Source organism: Aythya ferina, assembly GCF_964211825.1.
Source record: "Aythya ferina genome assembly, chromosome: 16".
Lineage (NCBI taxonomy): Eukaryota > Metazoa > Chordata > Aves > Anseriformes > Anatidae > Aythya > Aythya ferina.
In genome coordinates this window covers 14,921,863-14,936,900 of record NC_140315.1, presented here as the reverse complement: position 1 = coordinate 14,936,900, position 15,038 = coordinate 14,921,863, and the positions used below count along the sequence as shown (strand labels likewise).

The 15,038-nt window shown below is 38.0% G+C and overlaps 1 protein-coding gene across 8 annotated transcripts in view; it reads right to left on the bottom strand.

The window, feature by feature from the left end:
* Nucleotides 1-9,202, bottom strand: part of NCOA3 (nuclear receptor coactivator 3) — an 84,926-nt gene extending 75,724 nt beyond the window's left edge. For 2 of the 8 annotated variants that reach the window (XM_084537673.1, XM_084537681.1), the window contains exon 1: nt 9,070-9,202. The gene's annotated coding sequence lies outside the window, so the exon portion shown is untranslated. Of the gene's footprint in view, nt 1-8,383; nt 8,439-9,069 lie in introns of all 8 variants that reach the window. The other 6 variants (XM_084537674.1, XM_084537680.1, XM_084537675.1 and 3 more) reach the window with 5 other exon arrangements.
* Between the last annotated feature and the right edge of the window lie 5,836 nt (nt 9,203-15,038).

Sequence of the window (15,038 nt, the reverse complement as noted above, 5' to 3'; positions counted from 1 at the left end):
AACTTGTAGAGCCCTTCAGTTTTATTTTGAGCAATGTATCTAAATCTACAATAATTTTATAAGTAACCAGTAAGTAGTCTTAAAAGTTAGCTTTTTTATAGAAGAATATGATTAGAGCAGGATATGTTTCCTAATGTCTTTCTTCTTTCAGATTACCAAAGACATGGCAATTACAATCTGTATTAACATGAAATCCTTATTGAAAATATAAGTCTAGAATCACTGTTGCCAGCAAGAAACAAGATGAATCGTCACCTGGCAGTGATCATCAAGAAACAGCAACAGTTAAGACAAACTGTAAAACAAGAAATTGAAAGCAAGATCAATATATTAATATCCATGGTTGGTATCCAGCATGTATTTGGTTTATGTACATTCTTACACGTGAGGGTTTTTTTTTTTCCATAATTAGTTTACAGGGATCATTTGCTCAACAAGAGGCTAGAAGTTTCAGTCAGAATGAAACTCCTAACTGAAATTCCAGCAACATAAGCATGCCTGCATGTTATTAAAGGAAATAGTGGAAAGTTTCACAGGCTGACATCCAGAATGTCTGCGGTTCCTTTTCATATTTTTCTCTTCTTGCAAAGCAGTTATTTGACTAGAACTTTAAATCTTGCGTGCACGCGAGTGTGTGAAGACTGGAAATTTCCACTGCTTTAAGACTTTTAAAAAGCTCTCTCAAGTGTACGGCTCAAACTACTAAGACTTGTGACTAGACAGAATCCTCAGTTTAAGCAAAAGTTTCATGGACAAAAAGCAGTGCTAAGACAGGAAAAAAAAAACTTTACTCGTATACTAATAGCATTGCTTGGATAATCTGAAATGTTATCGTACTACACATTAATCTCTTGATAGAGGTCATTTGAGGTCCAACTACAGACAGATGGGCAAGGGAAGATGAAGCAGTTCAGGATAAAGCTGGAGTGGATGACAATGCAAGGTACTCTGACCCTCTCAAATGATGGCTCTTCTCGAATTTCCTTAAATCTCTACTCATTTCACATCTCACAGCATCTTACTCTTCACCCTTACCACCTTCTTATGATCTCTAACACGGGCGTTACCAGCCTGACAAGTTTCCTAGTCCTTTCTCTATACCAGACCTCTACAAGTCTTATTTATGAGCTACAAATATGCATCACTAGAAGAGAGCTTCAACAGAAAACCCACAGGTGTAACACAGAAGTATTCAAAAGCTACTCTACACAGCGCAGATACCTTCTTTTGTCAGTCTCCTGTACACAGATCAAAAGGAATCCCTTCCTCTTAAGGGGGAGGGGGTCAAATGGACATCTGAGGGTAACAGAGGTGCTGCTTTTGTTCTATGCAATTAAGAGGACAATTTGCAGATCAAGTACTCTTGTTTTTGTAGCCTTTAGAGGTACTATGAAATATTTACTTTAAATACTGTTTAATAAGGAATTTTTATCAATTTACTGCATAAAAATTATTTCCTATTTTAATAATTTTGCTTTCAAATATGCAAAAATAAGTTATCTACAAAATGAGAACAAAGCTTACACCAGTACATGCCATCAAACTACTAAGCAAACAAATAAGATAACTTTAGTGTCTTGAATCCATTTCCTTTTATATATTTCAAAAGGCTACCACACAACTATACTTACATGACAACTACAGCAATATGACTGAGTAAGTATTTTCAAACTTCCTTAAGTAGTTTTAACATAAGGACTCTCTCTTGTAACACTTAACAGTTACAACTAAGCCAAACAAATGGTATAATTACTGGCTCAAAGAATCAGAAATCCACCAATACCTAACATTACCTAGAATGTGGTCATCTCAGCCACATGCTGAGATCTGTTCATTGAGCCAGACATCCCCATTGGTGACATTAGAAAAGCTTCCACGGAAGATTGAGAAAGCAGAGGAGGAATCACTAGAGCAAAAGATGCTGCTACATCTACTTTAGTACACAGCAGCAATGATGCAGAGAGCTGAAAAGGAACTAGCTAGGAGCCATAATTCCCTGGTTTTGTCCAGCATCTTTAGCCCAGACATTATGTGGAAAGAAGTCAAAGGAAGTCTCTGGCACAGGCAAAATAAACTGCTGATTTTTGTTGTAGATGCTACCTTTAGAAAGTAAGCTTCTCAGAGCAGGTAACCATTTTTAACCCACCATCATGAAGTTGAAGAATTAGTTTCACTTCCTCATACATAAATTTCCAAGAGACAAGAAACAGCATTTCCACACATTAATTGTGTGCAGACATACACTCTGAATGGTTGTCTAAAAACAAGTTTCAGAGAAGTTCATCCAAGTAGACCGTATCAGCTGCTACACACGGTTGAAAGCAGCATGCAGCACAGACATGGCCCTGTTCTGAGGCTCACTAGCCTGCAGCAAATCTGGTGAAAATAACTCAGACATTTGACAAAACCAGCAAGGTTACTTTGTTAATACATCCCATAGGATGATCATTGATGTGTTAGAATGACACGTTAGCATTCCCCTGTTTTTTCCATATGCACTATCTTTGCTTTAGATTTTTTTTTTTTTCTTCACAGGAAGAACTAAAATCTTATATTGACTAACTACTCTGAACTATTAAGTTCACTTAAAATACTTGAGTAGAGATTATGTGCATCACTTTTTCTAGGGTTTTTGGCAAATACAAAAAATCTTTTATATACAATTTGTACAGAAGTTGATTGATGTACTTTGACCAAGTTGGTTTACAAGTGAGTTGGTCACCAGAACTTTTCATGCTGAATCACCACTGGAAGTTGTATTCAATTTCACACCACTATCTAGATGTGAATGCTAGTCACGATCTGGCAAATGGCATTTAATAACAAAGCATTAAATCCATGCAGCATTAGGTTCTCTCTAGAACTACAGCAATATTTGAAAGACTTATTTTTTAAGAACAGTAAGAGGTCTAAAAGACAAAAAGTCAACTGTTGCTTATGCAACTCATGAAAGAAGCCCATCTATATACCAGATCTTGTCCTCATGATTTCTGAAGTCATATTTCACTAATTAAATAGTAAATTAGCACCCTTAGAGCTTGCTACTCATTTGCCAACATAAAGTAGAAATACCTGTATTGTTGCAATATGCTCCAACACTTTGTATCTTGTGCACTAGCTACAGCTCAGAGCAGTGACAGCCGTGCCTAGTACTTAGAAAAGCAGAAATTTGAAGGTTTTCAGATTAACAAAGCAGAAAAAAATCATTACAGTATGGTTCCATCACTTCAGCTTAATAAAGCATCAGAAACAAGCTGTATTTCACATTTCTTCCCAAGATTATTTTAAGTCTTCATTAAAGATAAGACTCCAAAAGAGACTACAACAGTAGTCTTGCAGTGGCTGGTGCTAACAAGCCACCATTTGTGTTGTCTCTGCCCAGCAAGCATATGTTTTTACTTACCCACCTAGTGCTGCTCAGAAAAGCATGGGGTAAGGAAGACTGCTTAATTTTACTACCCAGCCCATTGCTAACAGATTTCAGGATTGCATCATTTGATAGTTGTCTTTGAAGACAACATTCGGGAGCATTATCAGCAAGTGACAGCTTTAAATGTATATGTGTATATACACATACACACACACTAATTCTCAAATTTGTCACAACTCTTAAGAAAGTTCAGGTTTCCAGTAAAACGAGACAGTTTCTTACAGTCTCCACATTGGTACAAGTTTCAGAACAATGGACTTAACAAGCTAAGTGTTAAGAGTACTACCTATCAGCAGAGAATACTCCATACTTTGCACTCACTGCCTTTGTCCTTTATACATATGTACCACTCCAAGTGATCCTGAGAGGTACTCAAAACCATAAGCCCTGCTAGGGAAAAAAATCCTTAGAGCTTTGCACAAGCAGCTGACATTCAAAAAGAACAAAAAGGAAAGTTGAGTTGAAAAATGTATCCTCACTGAGATGAACTCTTTCACCTTTAGGTTTCAGGAGGGCTAGAAGTCAACTTTAATGTTCCCATTTTCAGATCCGCATGAGTTTCTTCCAAGCTACAGAGAGGGGTAGAACTTGCACAGTGTTTTTCTGCCTAATCAAGAGAATAAGCTGAAACAGAAGAGCTAGTATAACAAACAAGTAGTAGTCAATAATTTAGGATTTACACTATAATAAAAAAATACCCATTTTACATAGCTTTCAATAAACCAACCAAATAATATTTCCACACTTCTCCATTTTGTAAAGGAAGCCTGCAGGACTAAATCCTTAGCTTATTCCCAGAAAAAGACAAGCTTCAGCAAAGTAACTCATAATTACATCTTACAAAAACTTGAAAACCATACACTTTCAAAACACAATACTTGCAAAGAGATTATCCCATTGTCTGTTCTATGTGGTTTTTTAGATGGAATGTACAAAGAAGCCTTCAAAGCAGTATCAAAGTCAACAGTTCCATGATGCATTGTAGAAGAGAAACCCCTTCTTATTCCACAGAAGGTTTAGTTTGAGGTTACTGCACCTTCTGAGTATTTGCTGTAGTAGGAAGTCTGATGAGACGTTCCCAAAACAGGCAGTTCCCAGAATACCAAACCCATTTAAAGATGTAATTTATGCAAAGCTTGCACAATGCAACATCTCTAAATCCATATCAGGTTTAATATGATGACCTACAGGGACCTAGAGGCATCCATTAGCATTCCAGAGCTTCACCTCCAAACTCCTACATGTAATCCCAAACACTAGCACAGCAGAACACAGTAGCACTTAGTTGCACTAAACTAACCATTCCCCCACTAACCTCTCAGTTCAAGCAACACAGCGTCCAACAGGTTTTTACCATACCTCACACATAGAAGTTTCAACACCATGAATTACTGATGCCACCACTCCAAACAAATTCTTTGGTCATGCTACTCATTACCTGAGTTTTATCTCAATAAAGATACTATGCAAACAAAGCAAATCCTAAAGAGTCAGTCTCATCCATACATTAAACAGCCCCACAGTCTGAAACCAGGGAAACAACAGGTTTTTGTCTTTTTACCCTATCCCACCCAGTCCCCCATTCTATCACTACCAAAGAAATAGCGTTAGTCTACAACTACCCAAGAGGTAGGTGAAGTGCACTATACTGATAATGGTTTTAGACATGCAACCTGTTTCAGTGCTGCTTTTGAAAAAGCAGACAACACATTTTCTCACTTCCATGAAGCAGAGAACAGGAGGAAGAAAATCTTCGTAACTCATAAGTCTCACACACATGATATTCCGTGCATCTATATACATAAACCTACCTTGAAAATGTGTCTCTAAAAGGCCTGCTGGATACACCTGTAGTACTAAACTATTTCAATGCACAGCTCTGACACATCCTAATATGCATGGAAGCAGTAAAGAATATAGGCTTTGTGACAAAAATCTCATGCTCAGCTATGATCAGCAGGTGCTAATCATTACAGCTAACAGCATAAGAGTTATGTTGTTCTGCAGGTCTTCAGGTGCACCTGATAAATCAGGGCACAACTGCTAGGTAGTTTAACCATATGTGTATGAATTTTTTGACAAAAAATTGCTTGCCCTGACCTAACAATTATTACATTTTCTGGAGGACTTTCATAGTGTTTCAGGTTTCTAGTATATATTTCATAAAATGTAATTATAATGGTGTTGGGCTTGAAGTCATGACACTACCCATGCTTGTAGTCTTCAAAAATGAAGATAACTTGATGGTCAGAAAGTCTTTAAAATAAAGTTTCTAAGAAGGCAATGATCCACAACCTGCCAAAGAACGTTCACAGCAGTTTAGGTGTACCGAAGTCACATTTAACAGAAAAGGTGACAAAATATAGCAAAAATAAAAATAAGAAAAAACAGCATGTGCTGTTCACGATCAGTGAACAAAAAGACAAAGGTAGATAGATACCTGCAGAACTGAACTTACCACCTCCATTCTTCTAGTACATCACAAAAGCAGTGATTACTGCAGCTGGAAAACCTTTTTCCCAGCCTCAGAGGTAGGTGCCTTACACTGTATCCTAAGTTATCAGCAGTAACAAGCCTGAGTTCCCAGCGTATAAGCAAAACAGGCAGCAAGATCTCCTAGTGCCCCTCTCCTCCTTCTCATTTAAATAGCACACTGTCTTAAGCAACTGCCCTTTTCTTACCTCTACAGAATGTCAGAAACAGAGCTGGCTCTAGACAACATAAAAGAAAGACCAGAACCTACATCTAAAAGCATTAAACCTCACCAACAGTAATTCCATATACTTCACACAGAAGACAAATTCCCTTCTGTGACTGAGTTTGGATGCAAGTTAATTTTGTTCTGCTTCAAGGACAATCAGCTTGCTGGTAACTGTTAACAGAAAACAAAAGTCACCAATTAAATTTAAAATATTATTAAAGTAATATGGTCTGTCTGAAGTATACCCCCTATTTACACAGGATGAAAAAGGATTTGATGTACCTTCCCTCAAATAAATGCAACACAGCAGATCTACTACGGAATATTTGTCCTCTGATTTTAATCAGTAGCAGCTAAATTCTTTCACAGTTGCCTCCTCCCTAATACATTACATTTAGAAACATCAATAGATCTAGACACAGAAAAAAAAGCACACAGGCATGTTGCCCTAGCATCCAGGTTTAAGTATTCTTCACCATCCTCTAATATCCTTGGCATAAAGGATACTATTCCTCACCTTTTCCCCTCTGTCTTTTAGTACTTAAAAAAAATACTAAAAATATTTAAGATATTTCTAACTTCTTATCATCAAAAAGCTTCCATGAACACAATGCAGAATATCCTGTGTCATACAGTCATTCAAGATCACATCTTCAAGGGAAGCTCATTTAAATGCAGGAGTTGAAGCAACCTCCAGTGTCAGACTGTAGTGTCCAATATCATTTTGCATGCTATCAGTGGCTTGATTTTGCAGACAAATCTAACTAAGATGCCCTTTCTTTATCTTTTAAAGCAGAAAAAAAAAAACTCTATGCAACTGTAACACAGAAATTAATAAAAAAAGGTCTTGACTGTGATTTCTTGTCTAGTATTAACAAAAAAAAGCACATGATAACACTATTGTAGAACAGATTTCCTTCTCCTTCCCACCCTGCATTTTATCTCAGCTATACATTAATCTGAGCAATATTATAAAAAAAAAAAAAAAAAAAATGTAAATATGGCAAGCTTCTAAGTTAATAAATCCAAAGACAGAATGAACTAGGGTTTCAAAAGAAGAATTTAAGAAATCCCACAACTCACATGCCAACATAAAAGCAGACTGGAAACAGTACATTGTTGTCAGGAACAATAATTAAAGCAAGGCTGAATATTGGGTTTATTCTGCCTGCTACCACACTTCCCTCACTTATCCCCCAACTTCTAGTTTCATATCAGAACAGCAAATCCACTAGTAAGAAGACATATTAGTAATAGTAAAAGAGCTGAATGAAATTCAGAACCACAGCCAGAGAAACAGCCCTTTACAACAACTCCTAACAGCAAATAAAATTATAGTCGATTATCACAGTCTAGTTTATTAAAAAAAATGAAAAAACATGCAATTTAGTCAGTTTCCTCTAAATTGAAGCTCTTATACTGTGGCTTTCACACATAGTACTTGTTACTATGAAGTTACCTTATATTTGTATTTGGAACACACATTTTTGCATCCTTCTACTATCAGGGGGAGGTATTTTAGTATAAAATATTTATTTTACAACAGTGATGACTGATATTTAAGCATATGTTAAGTTTCCTCTTTAAGGAATATACATTAAAATATTTTAAGGAATATATATATGATAGATATTGTACAGCTAGACGTTACTGACTCTTATGTTTCCAAATTTGCTTCAGTTCTGTCTTACTATTCCTAATAAAATATAAATCTTTTACCTAAAAGTTAACAGACAATACTAAAGGCTGAATCAATTATTTCTTTATTCTTTTAACAGGTTAAGCAGGAAGGAAACACATCACAAATAAAGGAGACTAATTTAAAACTGATCACTAGATGAGCTGACAAAAGTGAGAAGCTTCTCTTTTAAAAGAAAACCTCAGCCTATGCCAAAGACCAGGAGCAGAAACCACAAACAGAACCAACTTTAGAACCAAAGAGGACTCTGGGAACTATGTCAACCTCAGACAAGATCCCCACCCATGTTTACCCCCATTTACACCCCAGTATCACTAACACCTTTTCCAGGGAGCAGTCTGTGACCTCCTCCTCCTAGCCCCCCCCACCAAAAAAAAAAAATTGTATACACACACACACACAGATGTTTTCTTATCTCCATCCCTCAACAACAGCTTCATTGCGGCTGTGAGGCAGAAACAAATAAAGAGGCAATGGAAATCACCTTTCATTTCCACTATTCTCATCCCTTTCCTCATTAGCAGAGATACGAGAAGTCACCTCTGAAACTTACCAACACTACAGGATGATCAGAAGGAGAATGCAGATAACAAGGTCTTTGGAACCGCCTGTGTATGAGATAAACCCAGCAGAATGGCAGACGGGGCCATCCTAGCCCAGGTACCTCACCCACACACACACCTTTTACCCAGGCTGAGAAACAGAATTAGACGCTTCTAAACGCAAGACTGGGAAATTCCGAACGACCCCAAGGCTCCCAGCGCTACACGAGGAACCTCCACCCAAACTCCCCTTACTTGGAAACGCATCACACAGCGACACGAGAAGCCTCCAGCCCCGCACGGCAGCCTCCCGCCTCAGCCGTGCCCGCAGCTAACTGCGCGCAGCCCCCAGGTTACAGCGCTTGCGGAGAGGTAAAGGCGTGGAGGCGCTGCCTGGGGCACCCCCTCGCCCCCAGCCCAGGGGTTACTCCTCACACCCGACCCGACCGCGCTCCGCTCTCTCGGGAAGCCGCCTCCGCGCGAGGAGAGGGCGGCAGGTCAGGGAGAGGGACGCCCCTCAGGGCCAACCCCGGGCTGCTCCGTGCCCAGCCGGGGGCAGCCGCCCGCCCGCCCTCCCCCTGCCCGCTCTCAGCTCGGCGCTGGAAGCCGGGAGCCGGGCAGAGAGAAGAACCAGCCGCAGCCGCTCTCCTCCCTCCCTCCCTCCGCTCCCCGCTCCCTCCCTCCCAGCCCCGCTCACCTGGGAAAGGCGCCAAGGCGCAGCTCCTGCTCCCCGTCTCCCCCGCGCTCAGCCGCTCGCCGCCATTTTCCTCGCTGCCCACATTTAAATAGGAACCGGCCTCCGCCAGCCGCCCGGCGCGGGGCGCGCTGGGAGCTGTAGTAGGGCGGCGCGCGGGGCAGCGCGGTACTTGTAGTGTCACGGGGAGCCACCGCCCCACCCGCCCTCTGCCCGCCCTGACAGGGCCGGAGCCGCCCGCCCGCCCCTGGGGGCTCCCCTGGGCCGGGCGGGGCCCAGCTCGCTGAGGGGTCGCCCTCCCCTTGCAGCTGAGGGGGGGTTAAGGGGGAAGCCGTGTGGAGACAGGGTTTAATGAAGAGCTTTTGCTACGTGTGAAGGATCACAACGCCGCGAGGCGCCAGCCCCGCACTGCGAGATAGTGGCTGGGGGGCTTTGCTATACCGAGTCCGAGCTGTGCCATTGCAACAGGGGAAAGCCAGGCTGCTTAAGTCAATGCTTAAAATAACACAAACAGGTTGGAGTGAAAGTTAAGAAGTACACAAATAATACCCATTATTCCCTACTGCAGCTATACGTTAGAGACGGTTTTCAAGCGAAGTCAGAATAGACGTTCAGTATCCATCTGTTTAAAAAAAATAAAAGGCAAGGACATACAAGACTGGGACCTCAAGTAGTATAACCTAGCCGTGCCCCAGGTTTCCTAGCAGAAATCCTCTTTTTTAGTAATTTTTAAAAACAGAATTTAAACCATTTCACATTAAAATAGGATGTGTGCAGAATATGATATAGCGAGGTTTCAGGTACTCATAAAGGTGGTGTATATATATTTCCAAAATTGAAAGACTGGTTTCATAGAGCACAAAATAATGAAAATTCACAAACTGAAGACCTGCCAAGCTACTCATACAGAATCCCTTACAGGGCCGTAGCCACAATTTGTATTAAGAAGGGACAAACTAATGGAGCAATTAAGTATACCTTCCAGTAATTCCCAAATTAAAGAAAGAAATAAATAAAATAAAATAATACTGGGCACCTATGAGTAACTTACTAGTACAATACAAGCCTTTGGCTATCTCTGAAACAAACATTGCAAACCAAGTGAATACAGAGCTGAAAGAAATCCGAATATGTCGAGTTCTGGAAAAACAAGTTTCACCTTAGATTTTACCTTGTAGTTATACTATAAAAGAACTTGCCAATTACAAATGTGTGTTTGGACTTGTGAACTCAGTTTTAACCAACTGGTAGAGACAGAATCTTTATCATGTTATCACAGCAGGAAAGAGTTGATGTTGTTAGGGTATCTTAAAAGAAATGAGGTCCTGGTGCATCTCCCCAAAGTGTGAGTTCTGCTATTTAATGATTCCATTTCTTCCATTATGAGTTATCTTTTTCTGCAGGATGTTCTCTTCTTCCACTATGGATTACAATGGAGCATTCACCACGACAAGAACAAAAGAGGTGTGCAGGGAGGAATAGGTTGATGACAGACAACAGTAACACTGAAATTTAGTTGTGTTTTTTGTTTGTTTGTTTTCAACAACTACACGTTGTTCATGTTTTTTCCCATGTAGGCCATAAGGTCTTCCAATTATACTTAGATTGAATCTAAGACATTTTAGACTCAGCACTAATTCAGAAATTCATGTCTCCAAATTGTGTATATTTGTTTTCATTTTTAACCTTTTTCTGTTTTAGCAATTAGAAAGATAATTTCAAAGTTAGCTCACTTTATATAATGAAGGGTACAATGATAAAACACTTTCACTTTTCATTGATGCGATGCTCTACAGAAACTAGTAATAAACTCCCTCAAATTTTCTGTACTTAGAAGCTGATAGTAATAATTGTTAAATATTGCAGTTCTACAGCTACATTTTTATCTATTTGCTCCACCTGCTGGTGCATTTTTCTTTAAAGAAACCTTTAGAAGTCTAAACGTATTAAAAAATTGGCCAAAAGTATACCGTAAGGGGCATACTTGACTTTAAGGTTAATTTATGTAATATACTTATTAAATTCAACCTGATCCCAATAATTTTTCAGTCAAAAAAAGCCAATGGATACATAGACTTAGGGAAACATGACTCATAACTTACTCTTTGGACAATGCCATTCATTTTTAATGTGACAGTAACACAGAGGGTCATCATTTTCCATCATCTATTATTCTTCTCAAAAAAAAAAAAATGTTCTGTCTATTGGAATCTCTCTACATAACTGATTTGTCTCCTGAATTTTCCAAGAAAACTTTATTTTTAGACAATTAGTGTGAGGGAAAGTCCTGTTTCTTCAGCACATTTAATTGTTCTCTGCTCAGAGACAGAAAAAAAAATTAAAAACAGCAATCAAAAAGCACTCTCTATTGGAAGTTTCACATAATAGATTACTTTCCATTCCATATACTCTTTTTTTTTTTTTTTTTTTTTTTTTTTTTTTTTTAAATTTTACATTTAAGTGCAAGGAAAAGGTAAGAATAGCCCATTAAAAGCAACCTTCCAAGTCTATGATATTTTCCAATAATAGTCCAGGACAGAAGGAGCTTTCCATCCCTTCCTCCTTTACCAAATAATTAGAAACAGTAAATGTGAAAAGAAAAGCAATCCTCACAAATTTTTGGTATTGGATTTTTTTTTTTTTCATCATCATCATTCACACAGCATTAGTTTAGGGTTCTTTGATCTAACCAGTTTAATCAGAACTAAGGTGGATACCATTAACCCCAGGTTTTCTGGAACTGAACTGGCACTTTTTGACAAATGGAAAATTTTAACTAATTTCTGTATTATTTTAATAAGTTTTCTGTACACTGCAGCAAATTGATTGCAGAATGCTTGTCTAAAGTTGGAGAGAATATACACTGTCCAAGAAATTTTAATTAGCATAGCTGGAAGAGAAAAGCTCTTCTGGCACTGAATAACAATCAAAGAAAAACAACACTGTTAAGAAATGGTTAAAGATGTTGAAAAACTGCAGTATACTTGGGGGTACTGTTTTTAATTTATTTTTAATAAATCCAGACTACATATATACCCCTCTTTCTAGACTACCAATTCATTTTGCATGGCTAATCTGCTTAACTGACCAGACTACCAAAATTAACTGATTAATGTAATTTTAAAGGATGATTTAACAAAAAAAAAAAACAAAACCAAAAAAAAAAAAAAAAACAAAACTCCAGTGTAAAATGAGATGCACCAGTAACACAGCTTTAGAGAATTTTTCTTTTTAAATGGAGAAAATTCTCCTCATCAGTATCTTATCAAGTGATGAATCAGAAGCAAACGTATGTTGAAAACAGTTTTTGTTCTACGCATTATGGATTTCACATTAAATAAAAACCAAAACCCTATGTGTAACACACACTGCAGTATTAATGTAATTGTGTTTTTTGTTTGTTTGTTTGTTTTTTAAGCAAGCTCTCACTAAAGTATAATTTTAGCTTAGACAATAACTGATGAAATTATAAAAGGAAGGTGTGGGGAGCTGGGGGTCAACCTCTTCTCACAGGTAACTAGTGATAGGACCAGAGGGAATGGCCTCAAGTTGCACCAGAGGAGGTTTAGGTTGGAAATTAGGAGAAATTTCTTCTCAGAAAGAGCAGTCAGGCATTGGAATGGGTTGCCCAGGGAGGTGGTGGAGTCACTGTCCCTGGGGGTGTTCAAGGGAAGGCTGAACGTGGTGCTTGGGGACCTGATTTAGTGGGTGACATTGGTGGTAGGGGGTGGTTGGACCAGATGATCTTGGAGGTCTTTTCCAATCTTAATGATTTTATTTTTACCTGAATTCAGGTATTCACATTGCATTAAAAACCACACATTTCAACACTCTATTTGGTTACCCAGAAAAAAAAAAAAACACAGACAAATTAACTGAAATGAAAATACAGCTTAAGTAGAATTAAAAACAAGCCCGTGTATTTGTTGCAATCAGACAGACACACATTCAATATAACCCACAGTACACTGTTGGTTTCAAGGTAGAGTAACTCTACATTTTAGGAGATAATTGTAACAGCATCAAATAGAAGTGTTAGAATGATATTGTTTGTAAACATTACTCTGTTGTTTCTGGTCAGTAAGTTCATAAAGTGACTGCCAGCTACTGACACTTAAAGCTAAACACCTAAAATTTAATACTTTACAATATATCAGTGCTCTTCCACCCATTTCTCTAACTGCTAGAACTTTCTGTGGTGAAAGTCAACATTCAGATAGTTTAAGAAAGGCAGTACAAGTATGCTTTCAATTTAAGTAGATGTAGCAACCCATTCTAATACTAAGAAACAAATACAGATGAAACATTGCTTTCGTCATCCCAGTTCACTTATCTACAACATAATGAAACAATTTGCATAGTTACTGAGCATTTAGAAATTCTCATTGTTTGCAGAATTTGCTAACTCTAGCTCCAAGACAACATCCTCTATGTTTAGAACTTAGAATAATTAGTTTTTAGTAGGCTTTTAAACAGGAGCAGGCAACAGTAACACCATCATCCAAATCCCTATGCCACTATACAGCCTTCAAACTATTCTGCTTCAGGTGGTCAACTCAGAACCTTTGAAAGAAGAGGATGCAAAATATATCAGCTTAAGAATTTGTCTTGATTTTGGGGAAAAAAATTGAAAAGAAAATCTGTTCATTCCTATCATACTGTTCAAAACCAGAAATGCAAATTCGTAATGTAAGATTTTCTGCACTAAAAGATGCTGTTTTATCTTTAAAACAAAATAAAAATAAAATAATCTTAGATACTCACTGAGAGGAAAGGAAAGTTAGAAGTAAAAGAATATAATTTTGGTTTTCCAAAGCAGGTGAATGGTAGTATTTTACGTTTTGATGTGCACACACGTGACTATGCAGAGCACTTCTACCCTATAAAGTTTACAATTAGATTGTTAGAAAATACTACATACAATTGCTCTGGAAGTCTTAAGATTCACATAAATTAATGCCTTAAATGTTAAAAATACTTAACAGGATCATTTATTATAACATCACACCACTAGGGAACATGCCTCAACATCTGTGCTAACAGATTTCATGCAACTTCAGCAAAGGCTACACAGCTGAAACAGGAACAAGTCAACATCTAATTTGATTGTTACTCTGTGACATTCATAGTTCTCTGGAGGAAAAAAAAAAAAGCATGCTGATAAAGCTGTTAAAAAAAACAACAACAACAAACAACCCCCCAACACATACCCCAACATATTGCATAGTCTTTAGCCTAGACCTTAAGCATAGGCTGACTTGTCTGTTTCATGGCACTTAGGACCTGTGTTTCTAAGACTTCTGAAAATCCCGTCTGAGACTTCGCACTAGTATTTCTACAACAATACTTCAAATAAAAAAATTACAGTCTTTAATATATATATATATATGGCCATCATGAGTGTTGTGAGTGGATTAAGAACATTCAAAAGTGTTATCAGTTTATTCAAGTGGTAGTATTAGTAACATACTTTCTGGTAACACTTGCCAAAAAGGTCTTTAATGTTCCAAGTTATCTAGTTTCATGTGCCTAGAAATGGATACTGGAACCTACACCTCCTCTGGATTCAGTCTGAAAGTTTGCTAACTTAGGTATAAACACACTGAAATCGACAAGAACTTCAGGCTTGCAGTTGCAGTATACTTTAAACACTGCCTTTTGAGCAGCGTGCTGAGAAATACTTGAAGGCTAGGCAAATCTCATTCAAACTGCTCAAGAGGTGGTACTTTCACTGAACAAGGCATTCAGTAGTACTTAAGTCCATTAAAAGTATCAACAAATGTAGTCTAGTTCCATAGTACACACTTTTAGTAGAAATGTATAGGTTTATGTGAATTATGTAATATTCCTACAATTTAGTCACACAGAAGGTTATGGCAAATAAGAAAGTGTGTTCCTGAAACTTATCCAACATCAAGATATCAACATCAGACCTAAGAGAGTTATTTACAAAAATACCATTAATCTCTCTA